The 24,414-nt window shown below is 57.1% G+C and overlaps 1 protein-coding gene and 1 long non-coding RNA gene across 6 annotated transcripts in view; one reads left to right on the top strand and one right to left on the bottom strand.

The window, feature by feature from the left end:
- Positions 1-3,469: 3,469 nt before the first annotated feature.
- On the bottom strand, positions 3,470-4,675 carry LOC115335060. The gene is made up of 2 exons (XR_003921345.2): positions 4,609-4,675; positions 3,470-3,910 (listed from the first exon to the last, which is right to left on the bottom strand). It is a non-coding gene; the product is annotated as an uncharacterized LOC115335060 (long non-coding RNA).
- The window catches only part of FOXP4 (forkhead box P4), a 66,876-nt gene continuing 47,038 nt past the window's right edge, over positions 4,577-24,414 (top strand). For 2 of the 5 annotated variants that reach the window (XM_041119871.1, XM_030000215.2), the window contains exon 1: positions 5,689-5,875. The gene's annotated coding sequence lies outside the window, so the exon portion shown is untranslated. Of the gene's footprint in view, positions 4,675-4,716; positions 4,811-5,688; positions 5,876-18,122; positions 18,227-24,414 lie in introns of those variants that run through there. The other 3 variants (XM_030000214.2, XM_030000213.2, XM_030000216.2) reach the window with 3 other exon arrangements.

Below are 24,414 nucleotides of genomic sequence, written 5' to 3'. Positions count from 1 at the left end.
GCTTAGCTATGTCAAAGCACAGCTCCCTCCCCAAAACACTACTCTGGAAGGGAAAAAATAACTTTCTTCCCTTCTCCTCCCTATTTTCCCATTCTCAATTGTCATCTTTCTCTTCTTTCCATCTGTTTTTTTCTTTGTTTTGCCTTGAAAGAAGGAGGGAGAGAATCCGAGACAAGGCAGGAAGCAGAGGAGTTCAGGGGACTTGTTCACATCATCAAATACAGATTTTTTCAAACGAGCATCTTCAGAAAAGTCAGGTTTTCTTTTTGAAGTTACTCTTCCCATAGAAGAAAAAATAGAAAACAACCAAGATGTTCCCCACCACCCATTTGCCAGAAATGGCCAATCCATAACCTGTGGCAAACAGGCTTTGGATTTGGCTCGGAGAGGACTTTCCTGGAAGGATGAGGATGCTGCCTGGTTCGGAGCTGCTTTGCCTTGAATGGGATTTAGGACAAACCCAAATTGACCTTTTCCATGGAAGACTTCAGCTTTCTGTCAACCTTACGGCAAACTGAGAATATTTCCATTCCAGGCAAGCATGGGATCAAAAACCTTTGGTTGAAAATTTTCACTTTTTAAAGATTTTCAATATTCTAGTTAGAAAAGCAGACACTTTCTGGAGGAGAGAAAAAAAAACCTTGCCAGGAAAAACAATTTCCCACAGATAAGAGTTTGGGGGTTGATCCCAGAGGCATGAGAGTGAAGATGAGCTTGGAAGAGCTGGATTTTTTCCATGTAATTTTCCTAGGAGAGACGAAGGACACAATGTTTGGGACCCATCACTTGCCCCACACTAACTCCTGGTCCTCCAGCCACGTGTCTCAGTGCTTTATAACTAGGCATTATGCAAAATGTTTAATCCAAGAGCTATAAATCCTGCTGCCTCTGTTACACCCTTTTGGAGGTGATACCTGCCTGAAGCTTTGCCTGTTGCTGAATAAAGGAAGTTTTTTCCTCTTTTTCCTCTTCTCCCTCTCTCTGTTGGGAGTTTAGCGCTGTAGCACGACCATCCGTGGTGTCTCTTGCTGTCGCGCTCCTGGGAATCTCCTGGCCTCCCCTGCAGCATCCCTGATGTCCCTGTGGCCATCGGCTTTCCAGCTGTGGCAGGAGCGAGGTGATCCCTCGGACACCAAACCCCACCAAGCAAGGTGCCGTACAAAACCCTGACTGAAGCCCGGTCAAGCCATGTCTCCTCACCCAGATTCCTGCTCACTCCTCTTTTTTTTCCTGGCTGACACAGATGAACAAAGAGGGATCTCTGGGCCACGCTCAATTCACAAACTCCCCTTGGTGGAAGGCTGCCCATGCCTTTTTGTGCAAATCCTTCCCGCTCAGATGCTATTTGATGTCTTCAAAGGGGCTATTCTTATGTTGAGAAAAGAGGGCAAGCGCAGGTTTGACGAGGCTCATCACTCAAGGCTATTTTTCACTCAGAAAAGTGCTGGTTTGGGATTAAAAAAATACATTCTGTTTTTCATAGGCTGATATTTGGGTGAATAACTCATAAAGTCAGAATGCTGGCTATTAGGGTATAAATTTGGGGAGGCGAATGGGAAAACAGCTTTTATGTATCTGGGAGGGAAATAAAACTCCTTGAACCCACAAAAATGCCTGAAGAGAATCGTCTCAGCCGAGCCAGGGGCAGGCAGCGGACTTGTGGTGCCTCTGTTTGGCTGCTGCGGGTCAAGGCTATCTCCGGGAATGATGGTGGGACGGGGAGGGCAGCGAATCTCGGCAGGGTGCCCCTCTGCTTGTGGGGAGCAAACCCATCGCACCGGTCTCAGAGCTACCAACGCTTCATGGGTTTGAGATGTGCCAGGAGGGATCTGGTCTGAGCTGGGGGGAATTGGAGCCGCTCCACTTCCCGTGTGGTACCCAGCCCTGAGAATGGGTTGGGGTGTCCGTATCTCCAAATCCTGAGCACAGAATGGGTTGGGGTGTCCGTATCTCCAAATCCTGAGCACAGAATGGGTTGGGGTGTCCGTATCTCCAAATCCTGAGCACAGAATGGGTTGGGGTGTCCGTATCTCCAAATCCTGAGCACAGAATGGGTTGGGGTGTCCGTATCTCCAAATCCTGAGCACAGAATGGGTTGGGGGTGTCCGTATCTCCAAATCCTGAGCACAGAATGGGTTGGGGTGTCCGTATCTCCAAATCCTGAGCACAGAATGGGTTGGGGTGTCCGTATCTCCAAATCCTGAGCACAGAATGGGTTGGGGTGTCCGTATCTCCAAATCCTGAGCACAGAAAGGATTGAGCAAAAGCATTGAGCGCTTTGCCCCTTTCTAACGCCTTCTTTAAAATATCCCTTTTGAGCAAATAAAGGAAAAAATTGCCTTCACAACGGTGGCTGTGGGGTCCCGGGAGGCGACAGGCCTGCCAGCTCGGCCGGTCCCCGCGGGAGCTCCCACGGGCGATGCTGCGGGATGCAGAGCCAGCCCCGCTCGGCCACCTCGGCCGCAGATCCGAGGGGTCACCCGGTCGCCTTCCTGCAGCGCATCCGCCGTGGCTGCCGGCAAGAGGCTGGAGGATGGCGGAGAGGGGAGGGCTCGTGCCACGACGCGGACGCCAGGCTGGTGTTTGCGGGGCGCGGAGCATCGCGCTGCCCGCCTGTCCGGCTCGCAGAGGGCTCCTGCCCAGCCCGGGGGCTGCCTGCACCGGGTGCGACCCTTGCAGGAAATCCCCTTCCAGCGATGGAGAAAACGTCGCCGAAGCCAGGGAGCATGGAGAGGGCTGGCTAGAGTTTTTTTCATCTGTTTTTTTCAGATGAAAAAGAGGGGAAAGCTGTCCCTCCTCGAAGGAAAGTGCGCTGGCAGGAAGCGGAGCCTTCCCCTGCCCGCAGCAGCATGGGGCCGGTGCGGCGTGCTTCCGAGAAACGGGTCCTGGGGGGCCTCTTCCAAGAAAGCCAGGCTCCTGCCCCTGGGACCTGATTCTGCAGAAGTGGGTGTGCAGCAAACGCTCATCCGATGGGAGCCCCAGAGCTGCCTGAAAACAAGCCGAGCCCTCCGGAAAATCCCAGGCCTCCGAAAGGCTTGGGTTAAGACCTGGGTTTAAGGCTAGGCACAGCCTAGGAGCCAGTCACGCAGTGCTCACGGCCGGCCCTGTCCTCCCCTCAAGGGATGATTTTGGGGGGGGGGGCAAAAGCGATGGGTCTGCTGGGATCTTTGCTGGGGTCACCAGAGCTTGTAGCTGGGGGGAACCAGCTTTTCCATCATACAGGAATGCCCAGGGACAGACTTTTCATTCAAGAATAGATTATTTTTTAAAAAAGAGTTTTCCTGTAAAAAATTAAATTCCAGGGAAAAAAAAAATCCAAGTGGGTTGAAATACTTTTCATTCCAATTTCACCTTTTAAAACTATTTTATCTGTCCATAAAACAGAAATTTCAAAAAAGCTACTTTTGAGGTAAAAAAAGGGAGAACGTAGAGCAGTCACACTTTGGTGCTATTGAAACGTACTGGCTTCGACACTTTGCGAAAAACTTTATTTCACTCCTTCCACGTGAGATTTGGACCATCCATCCCTAACCCGTGCAGATCCCTGCGGCAGATGGGAACGTCACCTCCCGAACTGCTGCTCCGAGCCAGCCTCAGCAGCAAGGCCAGAGCGCCGAGCCCTCCTCCGCAGCCGGCTGCGTCTGCCCGTCCTGCTCAGAAGTGGTCCCAGCACCCGGGCGATGCTTTGGGTTCAGCACCCGGGTACTGGTTTGGGTCCGGCATCCTCGTGGAGGTTTGGGGCCTCCATCCAGGAGATGTTTGGGTTCAGCGTCCAGGTGGTGGTTCGGGTCCGGCACCCTGCTGCGGGCTCTGCGGACCCTCTCCCTGCCGGTGGGATGGGGTGTCGGGGTGTAACAGAGCCGGGCTGGGCGCCGCCGGGGTCACCAGCTCAGCGCCTTGCTGTTCCTGTCTGTAAAATGGGGTCAGTGCCTCCGTCCCGGCTCTACCCCGCGCACCTCGTGGGTGGAGGGGAGGGGTCGGGTGGGTGCGCGTCCCCCAGCACTCCGCAGCCGCCCGCTCTCCCGTGCCTCAGTTTCCCTCCCGCAAACCCCCACCCAGCCCCAGGGCATCGCTGCGCCCGGGGTGGGGGGGGGGAACACCAAACGCAGCAGAAAAACCAATTAGCGCAGCCGTTAATGAGCAAAACGCGAAGGGGAAGAGACTGGGGCACATCGCGCAGGGGTGAGGGTGCAGGGGGTGGGGATAGCTCCCCCCCCCCCCAAAAAAAAAAACCAAGGGGGCAGGGGGGGGGGGGTGCACCCCGCCGGCCGGAGGAGGAGGAGAAGAGGAGGAAGGGGGGGGGACGGGCGGGGAAAGCGGCTGCACCTGCTTTAGAGGAACTATGGTAGGGCGGCCGGCGCCCGCCCCGCGCCGCCGCGCCCGCGCTGCCGCCGCCGCCGCCGCGCCGAGCCGGACCTGAGCGCGGCGCGCACGGCCCCGGCCCGGCCCCGGGCTGCCCGCGCTCCGCACGGCCCGGCGCCGCCCAGCAGCCGCGGCAGGGCGTCAGGGGCGGCGGCGGCGCCGGTGCCCGGGAGCCCGTCCCGTCGTTCGCCCCCCCCCCCCCCCCGCCACCCCTCCCCGTCTCACCACCACCACCACCCCGCTCACTCGCCATGCCGTGCCGTTCCTAAGCTCGCAGCCCCGCCGCGGCCGCCCCGTCGAAGTTTGGGGAAGGTGCGGAGAGGGGGAGGAGGAGGAGGAGGAGGAGAAGGAGGAGGAGGAGGAGTGGGGGGGGGGAAACGGGACACGGGTGAGAGGCGGCGCGGCCGCATGCCCGTCGCGGAACCCCCCGGCTGTTCGGCGGGACCAGGTGGGTGAGAGCGGAGCGGGACCGGGCGGGAGGGTCCGTGCGTGTCCCCGCCACGGGAGCCCCCCCCCCCCCCACGGGGGGTGCGCGCTGCCCCCGCCCCGCCGCAGCTGCTGCGGGTGGAGGGGGATTTCGGGATGCCCCCCCCCCCCCCCCGCCCCCAAGCACCGGCAGGTGTGGGGCGGGGTGGGGGCGTCGTGGTGTATCCCCCCCCCCCCCCACCATCCGGGAGCGCGGCGGGTCCGTCCGTCCCGTCCCCCCCCCCACGCTCGGCCGCGGCGCGCTCGGAAGTTTGTTGCGGCGCCCGGACAAAGGGAGCGGGGCCGGGGGACTCGGTGAGCCGGGAGGGGGGGGGAGAGGGGTCCGCGGGGGTGTCCCGGAGCGTGCGGGGTCCTCGCTGTGCCCCCGGCTCGGTGTGGGGGTCTCCGCCGCTTCCCCCCCCCACCCACCCGAGGCGTTTCGCTGGCCGGTGGAGGAGGCGGGGGGGGGGGGGCAACCCCCCTCGGGGAGGGGGTCGGGCACCGGGAAACTTGCGCTGCCGCCGGGAGAGCCCCGCTGCCGGGGCCGGATCCAGACCTGCCTCCGCCTCGGGGTCCCGCACCCCCAGGACGGGGAGGGGGGGGGCTTCGCACCGGGCGGGTTTTAGCCGGAGGGGGGGGACACACATACACCAGTCCCTGCTCTGCCAGCCGCCCCTGGGCTGCCTTTGTTGGTGCTTCCCATTTCCCCCCCCATCTTTCTTTTCTCTCCACCAGTTTTGTTTTAATTCCGGCTTCTTAGGGGGGGCTTGGGTGGGTTGTTGTTTTTTTTTTTTTTTTTTTTTTTTTTCCCTTCCTTCCCCTCCCCACCATTGCATTTTAACTCAGCCCCGCCGCTCTGTGCCGAGGAGCGGCCCAGCGGGTGCGATCGCCTCCTTTGAGATAAATAAGTAAGTCAGCCCCAAGTTTTGAAATTGGTGGGAGAAGCAACCGCCGCCGTCCCCGTCAACCTGCAGCCAGACCGGCCATCGCTCCAGCAGCGCCCTGGGAAATCCTTCGCGGTGTCTAAAATAATAACCCAAACTGCAAGGTGAGGGGAGAGGAGGACAAATGCACGGCTTCGGATGGAGCTGGAGAATATTCCCGAGAAATTCCCGCAGGTTTGGATTCCGGAGGAGGGGGGGAAGGCGGTGGTTACGGCAGCCGGCTGCGAAGCGAAGCCCTGCCCCGCGTTTTCGCCCGTGCCTGCGTTTCACCCGGTTGCAAAGTTTGAGAGGCTTTGGTGTGTCTTTGTTCGAAAGGGGAGCGAGGTTGGGGTTTTTTTTCCAAGGTTTTGGGGGGGTCTTTATAACCTCGACGCGATGCCCGCTGCCTGCGGGAGGTCTCGGCGGGCTGGCTGGGACCCTGCCGGCAGCGGCTACTAATAATATCAGCAATAATAATGTGTTTGGAAAGAGTTTTTATTACAGAGCTGTTGTCTTCTGGGAGTTCAGAAATTCCCGGGCAAATATTGTTTAACGAAGCTGGCGGCGGGTCGCTGGGAGCCCCCGATCAGCCTCTTTCATCCCGTTCCCACCCCGGTGTCCGCCTTCGTTGCGAGATGCTCTCCCAACCCCGGCGCTGGCAAAGTTCAGATATTTCTATTCTTCCCTGATCCCTCTTCCTCGTCTGCGTGATAAACAAACGCGCCTCTGTCTCTTCTCCCCCTCTCCCCCTCTCCTCTCCCGCTAAAAAAGAAAGGCACTTCAGAAAGTGCTGTGTTAGCAGCAGATTGCTCTGAATATTTCTTTTGGTGGTAGGAAATCTGTTTTGAGTTGGCAGGCGCGTTTTGAAGGTGTGTATAGGAGAGAACAAGTGGAGTGTAATTGGTTTTTCTTTTTTCCATTTGGGAGTGATTCATTTTCTTTTTTTCTTTCCCCTTTTTAAAAAAAAAAATAAGCGAAGGGCTGTCTCTTTCCCTCTCTCCTCTCCTGTGCACTTTTTAATACAAATGAAAAATGTGTGTAGGGGAAAACAGGAATAATTCACAGGCATCTGCAAACTCCACTTTGCTCGGAGTAGTGGTCGGGAACTGCCCGCTTTGAAAACTTGCGCAGGGATTTTTTTTTTCTTTTGCTCTTCTTAATATAGTCCTAGAGGAATTTGTGTCTGAATTCCTCCCCGGGATCGCTCGTCGGCCTCAGGCAGCTCTTCCATCCCCATCGGTCTTGCTGGGAGACCGCGATACCCAGAGATTTGCCTTTTACCACACTCAGAACCAAGTTAGCATCGGATTAAGACCTCACTTTTCCGCAAGCATTGTAAAGCTGTGGGGCATACAATAAAAATGTTATTAGTTTCTGTATTAAAAGCTTGGGTTGTTTTTAACCCAAACCAGAGGTAGGATTTACTTTTACAAATTTCTTCTTGTGTGTTAAAAATTTACACGAGAAATGTGTTATGCTGGAGAACAGGCATTTGATGTTAAATCAACCCAACATGTGTCTTGTACAGGCGGTGTGACCCTGGTCCTTGTGTGTTTGCGTGGACGTGTTCCCTTTCATGCCTCCCCGTATTCTCAATTAAATGTAGCGAAGTCTTGGGCTCTTGTGAAATCTAACTCTTAATTTATTATTGTTTATTTTTTTTAATTTCCACCCCACCTTAAAGTCCATCAAAAAAAAATGCAACAAGCCCCCAGGGGTGGGTGGACAGAGAAAATAATCAGATTTGGAAAAATTACCCCATTCCCCCCCTTTTTCTTTCCGTTTTGTTTTGTTTTTGTCGTCGTCCCCCCCCCCCTTCAGGTTGCTTAAATCAAACTGGGAAGGGGGGGATACATGGGGGAGAAGGGACAAAATTTCCAGTGCCAAGCTGGGGAGCTTTTGTCAGGGCTGCGAAGCCCTCGGTGGCTCCGGCTCCTGCCTTTTCTTCTGCCCTTTGTGGTGCCGGGGCTGGGGGCGAGGCGGGGAAGAGCTTTCCCGAGCCCTCCCGCTCCCTCCCTCCGCTTCAAATAATGGTCAGGAGCCCTTGTTTTGAGATGCTACCTGTTTGGTTTTCTTTTTTCATTTTAATTTACTAGTTCTTGGGGGGGGGGGGTTGTTGTGGGGTTCCCCCACCACCACCCCATCCCAAGCTCCTTTTGCTGGGGTGTTTGGCGTGGGGATGGAGATGCCGCCGCTCCGAGCATCGCTCCCGTGAGAAAAGCCAAACCGCTGCGAGAAACCGGCCCCGTCGCGCAGCGCGAAGTTGGACTCGGTTGGGAGGGAAAAAGTGCGGGAGAACGGGATCGGCGTGGAAAATCCCCCCAGCTCCTTAACCTGCGCACCCCGGGGATGGGTCGCCCAGCGGGGTCGGGGGGAGCGATGGGTGCCCCCCGCTCACCGGTTTGGGGAAGGAGGAGGCGATGGAGAACGCCCGGGCGAGGGGAGGGTTGGGACTCGGCGTGCTGGGGGGGGGGGGGGGGGGGGGGGGCAGAAGGCTGAGCAAACAGAGTGAAATGAAATAAAACGGATTAAAGTTGCTGCTGGGGGGAGGCGGGGAGGGGGCTGATACTCAGACCTGAAAAAAAAAATATAAAAAATATCTGTAAATGTTGTGTCCAGCCCCGGTTGCTTCCCTGAAAGACGGGTGACTGTAGGTTTTACGTCTCCTTTTGGAAAGGGAAGAGCAGGGCGCGTTGAAAAAGAAATAAAAAAAAAAAAAATCTGTGCAATGTATAAAATCAAGTGACACTAAAATATCTACTCCAGGCCCTCGCCCTTTCTCTCCTAATAACCCGGCAGGAATGCGAGTGCACTCAGTTGTGAAGTTGCTGCCCGGAGAGCCCGGGAGCTTTTCTTTTCTGCCGCTGGAGAGGGGGATGCTTTGAGTCTGCTGATGTTTGTGTCTCGCTGTGGGGCTGGGGGAAAGGGGGGTGGCAAGGCTCTGGCTTTCAGGTTTTTCTCTTCTTTTATTTTTTTTTTTTTTTTCCTCCCCCCCTTTCCCTCTTTTCTTGTTGGTCCCGCGGGGAGGGTGGAAGGGGGGGAGCGAGGCCGGAGGAGGAGAGGTGCGGTGCTGGGTTTGCTTTTGTAGGAGCAAGGTGGGGGGCGAGCCGTGCCCCCAGCCAGGGACGGGGCTCATTCTTCCAACCGGAGAAAGGCGGGAGAGCCCAGAGGTCCCCGGCTTTTCTTTTGCTCCTTTAAAAGTGATACACGTTTATGGCTCCTTGAGTCGCTTTTCCCACTGCGGAGTGGGGTTTGGTGGCGCGAAGTATTTAGGGGAATTCTCTTATTTATGGAAGGGAGAGCTGGGGTGGTTTTCCGCCTTCGTCCCCCTTCCCCACGGTGGTTTTGAAGCACGGGAGAGCCCGCGGGTTGTGGCTGGCAGGTGGTTTGTGGAGGTCTCGTGGGGATGATGTTCCCCGTTGTTCGCACCCCGGCATCTCCCCGGGTGTGTGTGGGGGGGTCTCACCTCCTCAGCGGGGGCCATCCTGGGTTTATCCTCTGCTCTGCACCGGGGCTCCCGAAATGACCCTGCCGTCGCCTCGGTGTCACCTGCCACTTCTGGAAGTGGAAACTTGAAATTTCCTGTCCCGTCCTCTTTGATTTCCAGCTCCTCCGGCGCGGCCGTGGGGGTTACGTGGGGCGGGGGGGCACCTCGCAAACCCGGCTTGGAGGGGGGGTCCGTCCTGCCCTGGGAGGGATGCGCTGTGGGCATCCTCCCCACGGAGGGACGAGCTCTGTGCTAGCGGGAGAGGGGAGGAAAAAGGTGGGAAATAAAACTGCAAATGCACTTGGAGCTTGGAAACCCATGTGTTTGCCTCGGAAGATGTAAAAATCCTCCGTGTGCCGCCTCTGGAGCCCCCGGTGCACCTGAGAGAAACGCAGGGGTAGCTGCTCGCTTGAAATTAAAACCAGAGGCCGTGACATCAGTTTTGCAGTGAGTTGCCGTCCGGCTTTCGACCCCGTCGGGCTGGCCCTGCTCGCCCCTCCGAGCGGCCGCGGGGGCTTTGGCCGGTAAAGCTCGCTCCTCTGCCAACTGATGGGAGGGCGGCATGGGGAAGGACTCGCACCCATTTTATCATCTTGCAAAACCTTCCCCCTCCCCCTGCTCGCTGTGCTGCACCTTTTAAAGTCAAATATAACTTGTAGATCAAGATGGGGCTGGGCACAGCTTGAAAAACTTCCTAATTTATTTTTTTTTCACCCTGCTGCAAGTGTTTGTTGCATAAAATACAGCGAAGACGCTGCTCGAGAGTTGTTTTTTTCCTAACTTTTCCTAATTTAAACCCCTTTTGGCAATCACATAGGCAAGTCTCTATGATAAAACGTGTTGCTGGTAACGAGACTGCCCATGACAAAAACGTGTTTGCAAGTGGAACGGCATCGGGGAAAGGGAAGAATTAAGAGGCAGAAGCAGCAGAGAAGGAGAGCTGCTCCCTTCAGAGGTCGGCAGCGCGATGCTGCGGAGGAAAATGCAACCCGTCCGTCCGCCACGTTTTATTTTATAAAGATCCTGCTGGAGGAGAGATTAGATCTGGGGATGGAGCTGGAGGGAAGTCATTAAGGGATTACGATGCCTTGTGCCGGCAGCACAGACGTGGGCACGGGGCTGGCTGTAACGGTACCTGGATAGCCAGGCGAACGAGCCCTGCGTGCGCGAAGCACTTGGCACAGGGAGTCGGGATCCTCTCTCTCTTTTTTTTTCTTTTTTTTTTTTTTAAAGGCAAAAAAAAAAAAAGCCTGTATTTGCAATCTGCTCTGCAGAGCAGTTAGCTCGAGTAAAGCGAGCTGGTGTTGGCGTTTGCTGGCCCCAGGCGACACTTGCCGCCCGGTTCTTGTGCCCTGGCAAGTTGGCAAAAAGTGTTTTGCGGTGCATTCTGGTGGAAAGCCTTCTCGTGTGCCGCTGTCACCGGAGCTAGATGAGCAGCAAAAATATGCTGCTTTTTTAGCAAAATAAGGAGTGGAGGGTGGCCACGGGAGGAAAATTCACCTGGTCCCAACTCTGCTGGGGGCTCCTGGGTGTGTTTATCGGGAGTGAAAGGTGCGATAATAAAACTTTTTGGGGGAAGATTACTTTCAAAGCTAAGGAAAGGTGCAAAAAAAAAAAAATAATTCCTTTTTAAGGTACTAGACGAGGAAAAAAATCCCGTGGAGGGCCCTGATTTGGAGGTGATTTGGAAGCTGTTTATTCTGCCTCATGGCAAACCACCTCCACGTGACCGGCTTCGGTGGGGAGCTGGCACCGGCCAGCCGGGAAACCACGGCTGGGGCTGGGAAATGCCAGACTGGTCCCGGCTGGGCCGTGGGGCTGGCAGGGAGCAGGGGAGCTGCAGCCCCCCGGGGAGGAGAAGGAAGACCCCCATGTGATGGGTATGCGCTCTGTGTGTGTTGTGCGGGCTGTTCGGCAGCTCCCGAGGCTCGGGGAGATGCCGGCCCCGGAGGGGGTTTTGCTCGGGCACCGATGCTCCCGTTTAAACAAACACGGGGCCGCGACCGGCATCGGCCGGGATGAGCCGCTCACCCGGAGCGGGCGGTGTTGAAACAACTTATTTCAACACACCTTTGCCAGGTCTCTGGCGGAGCTGCGTTTATCTAGTGGGATTTAACTGTGCCGTGGCTAATAAAGGCATAAAACATCAACGGTGCCGTCCGGGGCAGCGAGCGCTTCCCGTGCGCTTGGGCAGGGCTAGCTGAGCATCACGCTGCCGAGCCACCTCGGGGGCCAGGAGCCATCAAAGCCCTGAGCCCAAACCCTCTGGCCGTTCACTTGCTTCCTCCGAGTCTTGGTTTATTCTGCAAACTGTAGATTTTAGGCGAGTGATTTTCTTTTTGCCTGCTTATTGTGAATCGGCGAGCCGGGGACTGTTCTTTATTTGTTCGCCTGTAGCGAGATCTGGAAGGGGACAACTTAGGAGAAGCTGTCGTGGGCTTGGTAAAAGACATTTTCAACCTTAGGAAAGAGGGACAGTGGAGGAAGGCTCGAGGTAGGTTGCTTAATGCAAACTATAAGGCCAGAAGTTGTGCTCGTGAGCGAAGGATGGTGGCCCCTCGGCTTTGGTTCCCTGCCTGCACGTTGTCCGTCGCGGCCCGTTAGTGGGAACGGGTTTGCCCGGTGACTTTCTGCCGGTGTTTCTTGGCGCGGGGGTGGCTCGCCCGTGTGCTGGAGCTCGCGCTGGGCTCACGGCGCGGTTGGGTGTCACCCGTCACGTGCCGGGATCACGGCACATCGCTTGGGTTGGCCACGGCGGCGTGGGGTTTCTGGCGTGGGCGATCTCCCTTCGGCCACGCCGTTCTGGGTGCTACTGGGAGGATGCTCCCGGCTGCGGGACTGTCCCCAAACCCCACTGGGACGTGGAGCTTCGGGGGTGCCTCGGCTCCCGGCTTGCCCGATGGCTTCATCCGCAGCTCCCATGGGATGGAAGCGCCTGGCCGGGATGGCAGGGGACGTCTCGCTGCCTCCCGGGGCAGGGGGAAAGGTGCCCCGCTGCAGCACGGGCAAAAGGCCCTGGGGCTCTTTGGGGCTCAGGGTGGTCACGAGGGTGTCGGAGGAGCCACCCTGGGCTGAGGGGACAACTTCAGGCAAGACAAAACTGACAGAGATGCAGTTTCTTGTTGAGCGTCGGGAGTTTTTGGCTGAACTGGACCAGGCTTTGGGCAGGAGTGGTGGGCAGAGACCTTGTACTGGGGAGGGAGAAACCCTCTCCCGCGACCTGGGGCTTCCCATATGGTGCCGTGTCCCTTCTGGGGGACACTTCTTGGGCTGCGTCCTGGCAGCCACCTTGCCATGGAGCTGCGCGGCACCGGGAGCCCTTTTGCAAGGGCTGCGCTGGCTTTTGAGCTGCTCCGGCTGGAGAAGCGCACCCCAAAACTCGCCATTCCTAAGCACAGTGTGGAAGCAGTGCGGGATCTCGGTGCCTTGAACAAAACCAAAATGCCCTTTAACGACCTGTGTTTTTTTTTTTTTTTTTTTTCCTTGGGCATCTCCCCCCTTCTCCCAGGGATGCTCCACGCATCCAGCAAGGGGCCAGCTCTGCTGAGCATCTTGTGGCCCCGCATCCCTGTCCCAGCTTCCAACCAGGAGGGGCAGGAGGAGGCAGTGAGATGCTTTTTGCCACCAAGAGGGTTTCCCAGCGGGTGACTGTCACCCAGCGGGCTGGGTCCTTCCTCTAGAGTCTAAAGCCCACCCGGCCAATCCCTCCTGGATGCAGCTAGACCTGACGGTGGGAGGGAAATTCCCTGGAGCGCAGGGTAACTTGGATCTGGAATACAAATGTGGTATCATTGGGCCTATTAAAAAACAGAAGAAGGAGAGAAAATAAAAGTGGGGTGGGGGGAAAGTGTCCCATAACTTTTGTGGCAGGAAATGTAGATTTTGAAAATGCGTTGTGCCAGGCCTAGCTGCAAAAAACCCTTTTTTTGCTGAGATGGATTCAGGTGGGGGTAGAACGACATCTCCAGCTTTGCCCTTCTCTGGGGTTGTTTCCAAAGTATTTACGCTTTCCCCTTTTACTCCCCAACCTGCTTTCCCTGCAGTGAAGTCCCTTCCCTACCAGAGCGGTGGCATTTTTATTCTGCATTTCTGCAGCGGGGTCCCGGCGGGATGTGGTTTGGTTTATGGGCAGGGGAGGGTCTCCCCCTCCCCATCTCCTGCTGGTGCTGCCATGCCCCGCGCTCGGCTTCGGCTCTGCCAGGAGTGGGGTTTGGGGAGCCAGGCTGCGACCGCTCCGCCTGGATGTTCGCCGTTAATAAATTAAAACCTCAAAAACGACGTGATTTCTCATTTGGGAAACAAAAGGGGTGCTTGTCCCCCACTGTGCGGATAAATCTGGGGCTGGGGGAAGGAGGAGGAGGGTGCTGCTGTGGGTCCCATCGCTCCCAATTTGCTTCAGCCTCTTGGCACCCGCAGTCCGGGGCACTCGTGCCTTGCTCCCTGCGACCCGCTGTGGCACTGGGGGTGGTGGGTTTGTGGGGTGCTGCTTGCAGGAGGGTCTGGGTTCGACAGCGGAGCCGTTGCTCCTGTGTGCAGGTGCGAGGCAAGAAGCAGGCGAAGGAGAAGAACGGGCAGGCTGGGGTGCACGGGGCCGGATCCTGCACCCGTGCAAACCTGAGTGGGGTCAGAGCTGTACTGGTTTCCGCAGCAGACCCCAACGGATGGGGGTGAAACCACCGAAAGCACGCTGAGCCAAGTGCCCTGGGAAAGGCTCCGAAGCTGCCTGCGTGGGGGGGTGCTGGGGCTTGGGGCGCAGGGTCCCCTCTGTCCTCGGAGCTGGGTTCGGTCACCTCCTGGGAAGGGATCAAGATCAAGCGCTGGCTTCTCGAGTGTCTGCAAAACTCCGGCAGATCCTGCGTGACATCAACGGGGGGGTTCGGGCCGTGTTTTTCCACGTTGCACCCGGCTGATGGAGTCCCGCGGGATTGCTCGGCAGGGTTGGGGGGATCGCAGGCAGGGAGAGAAAAGGTCCCTGACGCGCACCGGGTGCAGGAGGGCCTTGATGTGCTTTTTCTCACTTTCTGGTCCCTCTGTGCTGGGTTTCTGGCCGGGGCAGGGACATGGGGGCTGCAGAGCGTGGGGCATCAGGGCATCGCTGCTGTGTGCAGGGTGGGCGAGCGAGTGCCAGCCCCCGAGTGCCCCTCGGGAGCTTGTCCAGCCTGCGGAGGCATCTATGCAGTCTTGGGGAAAATCTCCCCAAATCTGGGGTTTGTTGTGCATGTTGGAAAGGGGAGCTGCCTAGTCAATGTGCTTTCAAGAGAAACAAGTAAAGGAAAATGTCCTAAAATCCGTCCCAGTGAGGGGTGGAGGTGCAGAGAGTGCCGGAGAAACCCCAGTAAGGGATTTCTGGCCAAGCTCCGCTCCTGTGGCACGACACGAGGTTCGTTTCATCCCTTTTTTGCCGTAGCGATAGGCAGAAGATTTGTGCTGAAATTTGGGTCTGAGTTTCCCCGGCTCCTCTGCTCGCCCTGGCAGTGACGTTCGGTGCTGCAGGGACCAGCCCCATCTTCTCTTAATGCGTCTTTGCCTGCCCTGAAGGATGCTCAGGGCTCACCGAATGCGGCGGGCAGATCGGGGTCGTTCCCTGCTCACCACAGCTCTATTTGGGTTAGTCATGCTTCCCCTTTTAAACCAGGTTTTTATTTATACCTAGCGTGGCAGAGTGTACTTTTAGGGCCTGTTTCAAAATCCCTTGAAGTCTTTCCCTTGATGCCGGCGGGCTCGAGCCTTGAACAAATGTCATTTTCCCTGGGAAGTGGAGCCACGGCTCTGAATCTGGGTCAAACTTCGGGGCTGTCGGAGCAGCCCCATCTGCAGATCAAATGCCACCTTGTTCCCGCACCACGCACGTATTGCACCAGTGCTGATACTGGCATCACTGGCCTTGCGGCTGGGCAAAAGCAGTGCTAGAGCGATTTTCCCCTGGGTTATAGAGCTGGTGGTTTTAAAATACTCTGATGAAAAGGCTGGTCTGTTTAGAAATGCAATGAGATGAAGTTTAACAGGCGAGGGGGCTCGTTTGGGGATTGATGCTGGCTTTGGGGAAGGTCGGTGCCATCTGGTCAGTTGTGTCCCTGCCATACCGGAGCAGTGGGTGCCGCAGTGGGGAGCACCGCTGCCGCTGAATTTCCAGCTGTAGGTTTGGGCTGCGGCGGGAGGAGACGGCGGCTGTGCCCGTCTGCCTGGGAGAGGGACGGAGGGACAGACCCCTGTCCCCTGCCCTCAGAGGGGACGTGCATCTCCTTCCATTGCAGGATTGGTCCTTTCCGACCGCAGCGGAGATCTCCGCTGGTCCTCGCTGTTGCAGATACAAATGGTCTGGGAATCGCCCTGGGGCTGGGAACAAGCGGCAAGTCGCTGGTTTTAGCTGGAGGTTTAAAATAATAATTGGCGTTTTAAAATTCCTGGCAGCGGGCAGGAGCCGTGGTCTGCGTTGGGGCTGGCCGGGGGCGCGGGGCCGGGGCTGCCGGCGTGGGCAGGTACCGGGGGCTCGTGGACCAGACAGGGAGGTGGGTCGGGTCCCTGGGGGAGTTGGTGACCTGGACTTTATCCACTTGGTGTCTTGCCCGATGCTATATCCTGGTGTCGTTGCCTTCCCTCACCATGATGGGATGATTTTTTGGTCCGGGGAGGAAGGGGGACGTCCCCTGGGTTAGTGCCCTGCCTGGGGTGGCCGGTGACGGACCCGGTGGCTCGGTGTCCTACAGCCGGTGATCACGGAGCGCTCGCTTCCCGCCTGGGGAGACGCGCTTTGGGGACAGCGGGGAGAGGGTTGTCTGTGGCCCTGTCTCAGCGGGAGATGCGGAAAGATGATGTGACCTGATTGCGGAGGAACGGTGCCGGCGGGGAGTCCGGAGCCGTGGCGCAGCTGCGGTGGGGCTCGTGCCAAAGCTTCCCACGTGGGCACCCAGCCCGAGGTGGGCACCCTCACCTGCGACGCCCGCAGCTCCGCCGTGCCCTGGGCTGGGGGGTTTCTGGGTTCCCCGCTAAAGAAAGCAGGTTGCTGCTGCTGGGGTGCCTTGCTGAGGTTCCCACCAGTGAGTGCCCCCCTTGGGAGCCGGCCGGGCACTGGGTACCTCGAGCCCCTTTCTGCCCCGGCACCCGCGGGTGCTCGCAGGGTCCCTGGGACTTGGCAGCCGGGAGCTGCGGGCCTGGGCGAGGTGTTACAGCTTGCAATTGGTGAATCATAAACTAATATTTTAAAGAATGAGGATTATTTTTAAGAGGGGTGGAGGGAGGAAAAAACACACAATTTTTCAAGCGTGCTTTGCAGTGAGGATGTATCTTAACACCACCTTAACGGTAATAACTCCCCAGATTTGCACGGTGCTGTCTGTCCCATGTCAGCGGGAAGGTGCCGGTGGCTTCCTTGGCTACTGCAGCACGGCTGCTTGTGGCCCGGAGCATCAGCAGCCACCTGCGTGCTGCTCTTGGGTGTCATTGCACCCTGAAGCTGGGCTTGTCTGGGGATCTCGCTGTTCTCAGGAGGAAGCAATGCCTACTGCCAGGGATGAGCAGGGATTCGGGAGGTACAGATCGCCTCGATTCACTTCGTCCTTCCGTAGCTCTGTCCCAATCCATAAAGTGGGGATGTGCTGCCCGGATCTGGGAAGGTGCTGTGTCCCAGTGTGCCGTCTGGTAAGGGCTGAGCTCTGGGGATGCACAGGGCTCGGGAGCCTGGATGGATCGGCATGACCTGGGAATGCCGCGGGTGACACCGAAGTGATGCTGTGGGACCAGATCACGTTCCCGTGTTGCCGGCCTGGCAGCGGTCCAGAGGGATGCTGAAACCGCGGAGGTGTGTTGCCATCCCGCCGGGAACGGAGGGGAAAAGCTCTTGCTGCATCCGCAGCTGTGGGTGCGCTGGGTGAACCGTCGCCCTCCTGGACTCCCTGGCGAAGGGTGCTGGAGAGGGATGCTCTCCCCGGGAAGACGACGTGGCGGCTGAATGTGGCTCATCCAGGTCACGGGGAGAAGGAGCACGGGGGACCCTGGCAATCTTTTGGCCTTGGCATGGGGTAACGCTTCCCCCGGCTGGAGGGATGCTCCATGGCTCTCGGCTGAGCCTTGCTCTCTTCTCAAGCACCCAAAATGTTAAATGCACCTTCCCGATCCCCTCTGCGGGTGGTGTGGCCTCGCAGCCACCCATCACCATTCCCAGAGGAAGACCCCGGGACAGCCCAGCCTCTCTGCTGAGCATGCCGCTTCCCAGCTTTTAAGAAAGCACTGGAGAAATCGCTCGGGTTATTCCGGTCGCTGCTCTAAGCAGAGATGTCGGGGCTGTCGGGAGCCGTGTTTGTCTTCGGGGCTGCGGTTTGCTCCGCGCGGGTGCCGAGGCTGCTGCGGCGGTGCCGGGTGCCCAGGGAAACCAGGAGATGTTGAATCCGTGCGAGATGGAGCCGAGCTGTGCAGAAATAAAATCAGGAAGGTTGTTTGAAAGTGCCGAGACCGGCTCTGGCGGTGGCTGCGAGATGGAGCCGGCCTCGGGTCATGCTTGCCTCTGATTTGGATGCAAAAAAATGGACTTCAGACCAGGAGTTTGAAAATGCCCAAGGATAGTTCTCCCCCCCACCGCCTTTTTTCTTCTCCCTCCTCGTGAGCAGCATAATTTCTGGATGGAAACCAGGCCTCTTCCTGCATAGAAATGGGATTTGCAGTGGAAAGCATCAATGTGCAGCAGGGAGCGCATTAAATAGAGCGTTTTCTGGATGAATTTTTGCACAAACGTGACGGAGTCTGGGAAAACTTGCGGCATCTGAGTTCCTCCCTCCTGTTCAGTAGGCACCGTGACTTTTTATTCCTCCCCTCTGGATTATTTGAAGGCCAGAAGAGACTTTTAGCGACCTCCAGTCTGACTTCACGCAAACTCAGCTGAAAAATTTCGCTCGGGGTCTGACACGGGAGCTTGCGTCCCAGCGCCGGGTCCCTCCCGCCGATGGCCCTGCCATCGCTCCTCGTCACAGTCCGGTTTGTCCCTCACCTGCTCCAGGTCATTTTCTTCCTCCCCGGCTCTGCCCTCACCCTTTGCAGCCTCTCTTGAAGGGATGGGGTGGGGGGAGCTCCCGCAGCTTGAGTTTGATTTTTTATTTCCTTACACACACCCTTGCTGGGAGCCTTCCTCCGCCCCGGCGCTGCCTTTACCGTTCCCAGGGCTGCCGGGTGCTGGTGCCGCGGGGCAGCAGGCACCTTTCTCTAGAGCACGTCGGGACGCTTCCCCGTGGCCCTCCTCTTCCTCGGCTCCCGCGAGGCGATGCCCTTTATGGCTCTATCCGAGAGGAAGAGCCCTCCTCTTCCTCGGGTGCCCCAGCCTGCGGCAGGCAGGCGCCTCGCCGGGGACGCCCGCCAGCGCGGGACCGCGGTCAGGCGTGCAAAAGGGCTGGAGGTGATTTTGCGCGTGCAAGGCGCGTGGCGCGTGTCCCGGGTGGGCTCGGGGCTCTCCTTGCTGGTGGGATGCCGGAGCGGAAAGGCCGGGTGAGATGTGCGCCACGCGTCGCCCGTGTTGCCGATGGGGTAAAAAATAATTGTCGGGGCGCTGGGCACGCGGGCGGAGATTTAAACCCGAGTCGGGATTTAGGAGGAGATGCCGGAGGAGCCTTCGCGAAACGTTGGCGCGATGCCGGCCGTGTCCCGGCAGCTGGCGGGGATGGACCCGGCTGCTGGCGCTGGGCGGCGGAGCGATGCCGGAGCGATGCCGGAGCGATGCCGGAGCGATGCCGGAGAGCCTCGCCGGGGCTGCGGGTGCGACGGCCGCGGGCTGTGAGGGTGCACACGTGCACGAGCGCGTGTGTCCACGTGCACGAGCGCGCGTGTGCCGGCGTGCACCACGGTCCACGCTGCCGTGCTGGTCCCTTTGGACCAGCCTTTGGACTCGGGCTCTGCTTTGGCTGCAAATGCATCCCATTCCGCACCAGCGATGGGAGGTGCTTTTAATTATTTTAATAGGATTTTGAGGGAGGGGGGTGTTTGTGCTGAAAATCCCCCGTATCTTAAAAACCCCGTCCCATGTGGAAGTGCAGAGCGGCTCTTGACAGCGAGCTGTACGTGTTGGGAAATCACACGTTCTTCCTCCTGGTGTTTTTTTTTTTTTTCCTGGGAGTTTGGAGTATTTTTTTTGTTCCCTATGAATTTTTTTCCCCACCCTATTCATTATCATTTTTGTTAATTAGATTGTGATGGGAATGGTCTCTATTCAAAAGAAAAACCTCTGAGATGTTTTTACAAGTGCGTGTGCGTTTCGGGGCGGGGGGGGGAGAGCAAAGATGCTTGAAAGAAATAATTTTAAAAATAATTTCTTCATAAAGCTCTTTAAAAAGAAAAACCCAAGTCCCCTTCCCCCACCACGGCCACCTCCCCTCGGCCCCCCCTAATTAAACGATTTGAATTTTCACGTTAACCGCTTGGTGCTTCCTCAGCGCCTCAGATGATTAGAAAGGGATATTCATTTATGCCTTTTAAACGCCGCCCCGATTAAAATCAGAGAGATTTTTTCCTTCATCAAAATCTAACATCCTTGAAAAATTAATTTGATGCCTCTTGTTATCAATTAATTGAATCTCGTTGGGAGAGAGGCTTGTACGGCGGGTGGTTGGAGCTGGCCCTTCTGTTCTTAGTTGCTTTCCCCCCTCTCTTCTCCCTTCTGCTGCTGCTTCCAAACACTGTGACATTATAAAACTCTGCCTTTTTTTTTTTATATATTATTTTTACTCATCTCATAAAATAAAATAAATGAATAAAACTTGGTCTCTTTTCCCACCCTCCTCCCCCATTCCCTTGAGTTCCTCTTGTATGAAAGACCCTTTTTTTTTCCCTTTCTCTCATCCCTCTTTCCTATAACTTCCGAGGCAGGGGGAGAGAAAGAAAGTTGGGGCTTTAGCAATTTCTCGGCGTAGCAAAGCGGCCAGGGTCCGTCTTTCTTCCTTTCTTTAATGGGGGATATTGGATATTTCATTTGAATCTCCCTCTTTTCAATTAAAAGTGCACAGCTCCTTCTCTTAAAGCCACTCTATTCTCCTCCTCTGTCTCGGCAGCCGGAGAAGCGATTTTCCTTTCTTTAATATTTCAACTCTTCCCCTGAGACGGGCTGCCTGCGTGTTTTTTTTTTTAATAGACTTTTTCTCCCTCTATTAAACTTTTCCAATCTTCGTCCCTTTATTTTTTTCCCTTCCCACCTCTTTAAACAAAAAAAAAAAAAAAGAGAGAGAGAGAGAGAGGAAAAGTTATAAAATTTAAAGAACTGGGTCATTCAGGAAGTTATTCAGATAACTTAAAAATTAGGTGTTCGTTTCATTTTTACTCTCCTTGGAGTGAATCTACCTGGTTACTTTTAGATCCAGACTCTTCCCTGGTGCCTCCGTGATTTATGTCCCGTCGTGAATTTGGGGCTGGAGGTTTTGGGGGAGATCGGCTCTAACTGGAGCGAGTGCCGAGGGCGTCCCCGCTCGGGGCTGGGGAGGTGGGTTAGTTTTCTCCAAAGAACGGATCTGCGCCGCGCACTCGTCGATGCCCGTGGGGTGCTGGGGTGGGAGATGGGATGTGGGGGTGTTTTCTCCGTGGGTCCGGTGCCCTGGGCGAGGGGGGATTCGGTGCCAGGGCCGCCGGCGTGGGCATCCCGCCCCGTGCCGGGTGCTGTCCCGTCGCGGCGGGGGGTTTTGGTGCCACGCTGGGTTTGGGGTCCTGGAGGTGAGAGATGCCGTTGCCTGTTTCCAGCCTCGCCTGTCCTCGCTTGGGTGCCTCTTCTGCTCCCGTGTGGGTTGTCAAGGATTTTGGGGGTGCTCTGGGGGGGAGCGGAGACCCTTGCCCCCATGGGCGCAGGGGGGGGCTGCAGGGCTGTGTCTGCGCTTCGGGACGTTTTTCCTTTGAATTCCCATTTAGAACACGTTGGGCAGAAAGGAAAGCGAGTTTTTGGGGGGATGAGAAATTGGAGTCTGCTTTAACCTCCCTCCCTGCTGCCAGGGCCGCATCCTGGCACGGCGATGGCGGCCGTAGCTCCACGGGGGCTTCCCGGAGCTCGGGCTTTGCCCCCCCAGCCTCGCTGGCTGCAGCGTGCATCCGCCGGGATGCGGATACCGCACCTGCACCCCGACTTGTGGGAATGCTCCGGTCCGGCAGCGGTGGGCCACGCTGGGTGCGGACCACCAGCACCCACCCAGCCGGCACCCACCAAGGGTGCTGCCCCACTTGGGGTCCCCCTGGGCCCACACATGCGGCTCCCGAGCAGCGAGGCGGGAGCCCCCGTGCACCACGTCACTATTTAATTAGACGTCCCTGATTAACAAAACTTGGCGTTCGGCTTCCTCCTGCCCTCATCTTTCCTGGCTCCGAATCAATGGCTTTGATATGCTAATTAGGGAGTAATTTAATTTCAAAAGGCCGCAATTAACAAGGGTGTTGTGGACATGCTGTAGTTAAGCGGCGTAATCTAATTTGCATTAGTAACAAGCAGGGACTAATTAGAAGCTTAATTAGACACTTAGACGGCTCTTGTGTTTACTTTCTTAATGAGATGGAGTGGGGCTCTTTTTTTTTTTTTTTTTTTTAATCTTTTCAAGAGCGCAACGAGGGAAGCACAGGATGGAGCAGCAGCCCGGGTGCCCGGCACGTGCCCGGCACCGGCCTCGCCAGCCGTCCGGCACCGGCCCGGCCCGCGTCCGGCCAGCCCGCATCCGCGCCGGCAGCGATTTGATTTTCCTCGAAGCTCGGCGGGGAACGGAAGACGATGCCGACCGGCCATCGGCGTCTCCAGGGATGCTCCGCGTCCCCGTGCGGGATGGCTCGCTGGGATGGGCACCGAGCGGAGGATCTCCCGTGGGGTCGGCTACGGTCGGAGCGTCCTCGTTGCCGCGTGGGTGCGAGCTCCGGAGAGCAAAGGGTGCTCCGAGGGAGGAGGCGTGTTTCGGAGAGGCGGGTGGGCTCGCCAGGACCCGAGCAGGAGTAGTGCCGTGTCCCGCTGACCGGCACGGCACGGTCCCGGGGGCTTCGCCCGTTGGTGCTGCTCGCGCTTCCAGGTGCGCTCCCGGCTCTTCGAGTGAGATGAACCAACTTTTGGGGGAGAAAAAAACCTCGCTGCGGTCGTTCTTGCTTGATTTCTGTGTAGCGGCAAATGCTCTCCGCTGCCTGACGCTCGCCGGTGCCCGTGAGCGTGGCCAGGGCGGTGATGGCATCGTGGCGGGCAGGCGAGGGCGTAGAGGTCTGCCTGCCGGCGAGGGCGAGCACCTGGAGGTTGGTTCTTCCCAAAGAAGTTGCTGGGAGCAAGATGAAAGTGGGAGATGAAAGTGCCCGGAGGTGAGATCCCATTAAAGCGGTGCCCAGGCTTAGCCAGTCCTTGCTTCCTTAAATCTCTTCTAATTTACAGTAATGCTCTAGATTCGTTTCAGCTCCCCCAGACTTTTATTTTAATCCCCTTTCCACATTTCCATGTGTTTATGTGTTAATTAAAGGGTAAAAAGCCACTCTCCGAGCAATCCCGGCTGCCGCTTCTCTTCAAGCCAAAGCCTTTTAAGATTAGCGAGCCACTTCCTAAAGCCTTGGCGGTGCCGGATCCGGACAAGCAGGTTGCTCAACTTTCCGTAGCTCGGAGCAGATCCGGTGCCTGGGATCGAGCCTCCCTGAGTCCTCGTCTCCTCCCAGCCGTGCAGAGGAGCATCCTGCAGAACTTCTGACGGCTCTGGGGGATTTGCTCCGTCCGTGCTCCTCCATCATCTGCCGGCTCCCGCGGAAGGGGCTGCCGGCACGGCTGGCTCCTGCTGCTGGAGGGAGAGCTCTCGCCGTGCCATGGGGCAGCCCCCTGCTCCCCTCCAGGTCCTGGCGAGGCTGGAGCTGGGAGGAAAGGTCTGGAAAACCGCTTTGGGGCCAGGATGTGGTGGGAAGGGTAGAAAAAGCCTCCGGAGCATCACAGTAGCGGGCCGTGGTGTCACCCGTGCTGTCCCTTGGAAAACGCGGTTCGGCACCAGAGACTTGCTCAGCTCATGGAGACGTGGGGGGGAGCGTTTTCCCACCAGCGGTTCCCACTGTTCGTCCTCATCCCTCCCAGGTGGTGGTTTTGAGCTGGGGACGCTCTTTGGGTTTGCATCTGGGGAAACCAAGGCCAAGGGGCATCCGCCGGCGTGGAGATGGGGACGGGGGCTCGAGGACAGGGACCCGCTGGCAGCGGGGAGGGGGTGCCCATGATGCTGGGTCCGTACGTGGCCCCGGTCCTGCCAATAGCCCGTGAAGGACAGCCCAAAGTTACGGAGCCCCTGAGGACCACGGTATTGAGGATATTTAAAAATAGGAGAAGCGACTAAAATAGGTGTTCAGGCAATTGCTTAGGAGCGCGTGGTCTTGGCTGTACCTGTTTCTTCTGCGGGTCCCAGGGGCTGCGAAGCGCTATTAAATTTTCATATCCGTGGAGCTGAATCGGGAGGAGAAGCGGCATCGTTTTGGGTGGGTCTGGATGCCCCAAAATTCATCGGGAGCTTTTGGGGAGAAATCCGCTCTGTTAAATGCTTCATCTCCTATTCTTGCTCCTAAAGACCCCATGTCCTTTGGTGCAAATCTTTGCTTTGAGTCCGCCTCCGCGTTCATCCTCCCCTTTCTGCCGGGGCTCGGAAAGGCTCCGCGGCGATGCCGGGCTGCGCAGTACAGCACACGCGTGGTGCTCCCGCGGGACCCCGGGAAGCGTGGCACATGCGTGTCGGGCACACGTGCACGCCGTGGGAGCCGTGTCCGACAGCCGGGCCGGCTGATCTGCACCTTCCCTCGCAGGGAAGCTCTGGGCATCCATCAGTCTGTTAATTGCGCTAATTAGAGAGTGTGGAGGTGTTAATTGGAAAACGCCGGTATTGTGCCTGTTTGGGGGGGCTGTCAATAAAAATGAATTGATGACTTGGCATGGCACGTGCACTTTACAGGTTAGCGGCAAGTCAGGGGATGTCAAGGAAATGTTACTGCTCAGATGAAGCAATTGTTAATTAAAAAGCAACGGTAATTAATATACTCTTGTTGCCATATGGTACTGCTAAAGGCAGGGGGATTCTTTACTCCATTTGTAATTCTCTGTTTCCTTTTTCTTTGTCCTGCAAAAGGTGCCCCTTTAAGTAAAAGGGGAAAAAAAAAGGCAGAGTGCTTATTCAGTGAAGTGATTTTGAGTCTGAAATGGTAATTAGCAATCCATTTGCGCAGCTTCTGTTGCTCATCACC

Source organism: Aquila chrysaetos, chromosome 24 (assembly GCF_900496995.4).
Source record: "Aquila chrysaetos chrysaetos chromosome 24, bAquChr1.4, whole genome shotgun sequence".
In the NCBI taxonomy this organism is placed as follows: Eukaryota; Metazoa; Chordata; class Aves; order Accipitriformes; family Accipitridae; genus Aquila; species Aquila chrysaetos.
The sequence above is the reverse complement of the archived record's forward strand: the minus strand, read 5'-3'. Positions and strand labels throughout refer to the sequence as shown.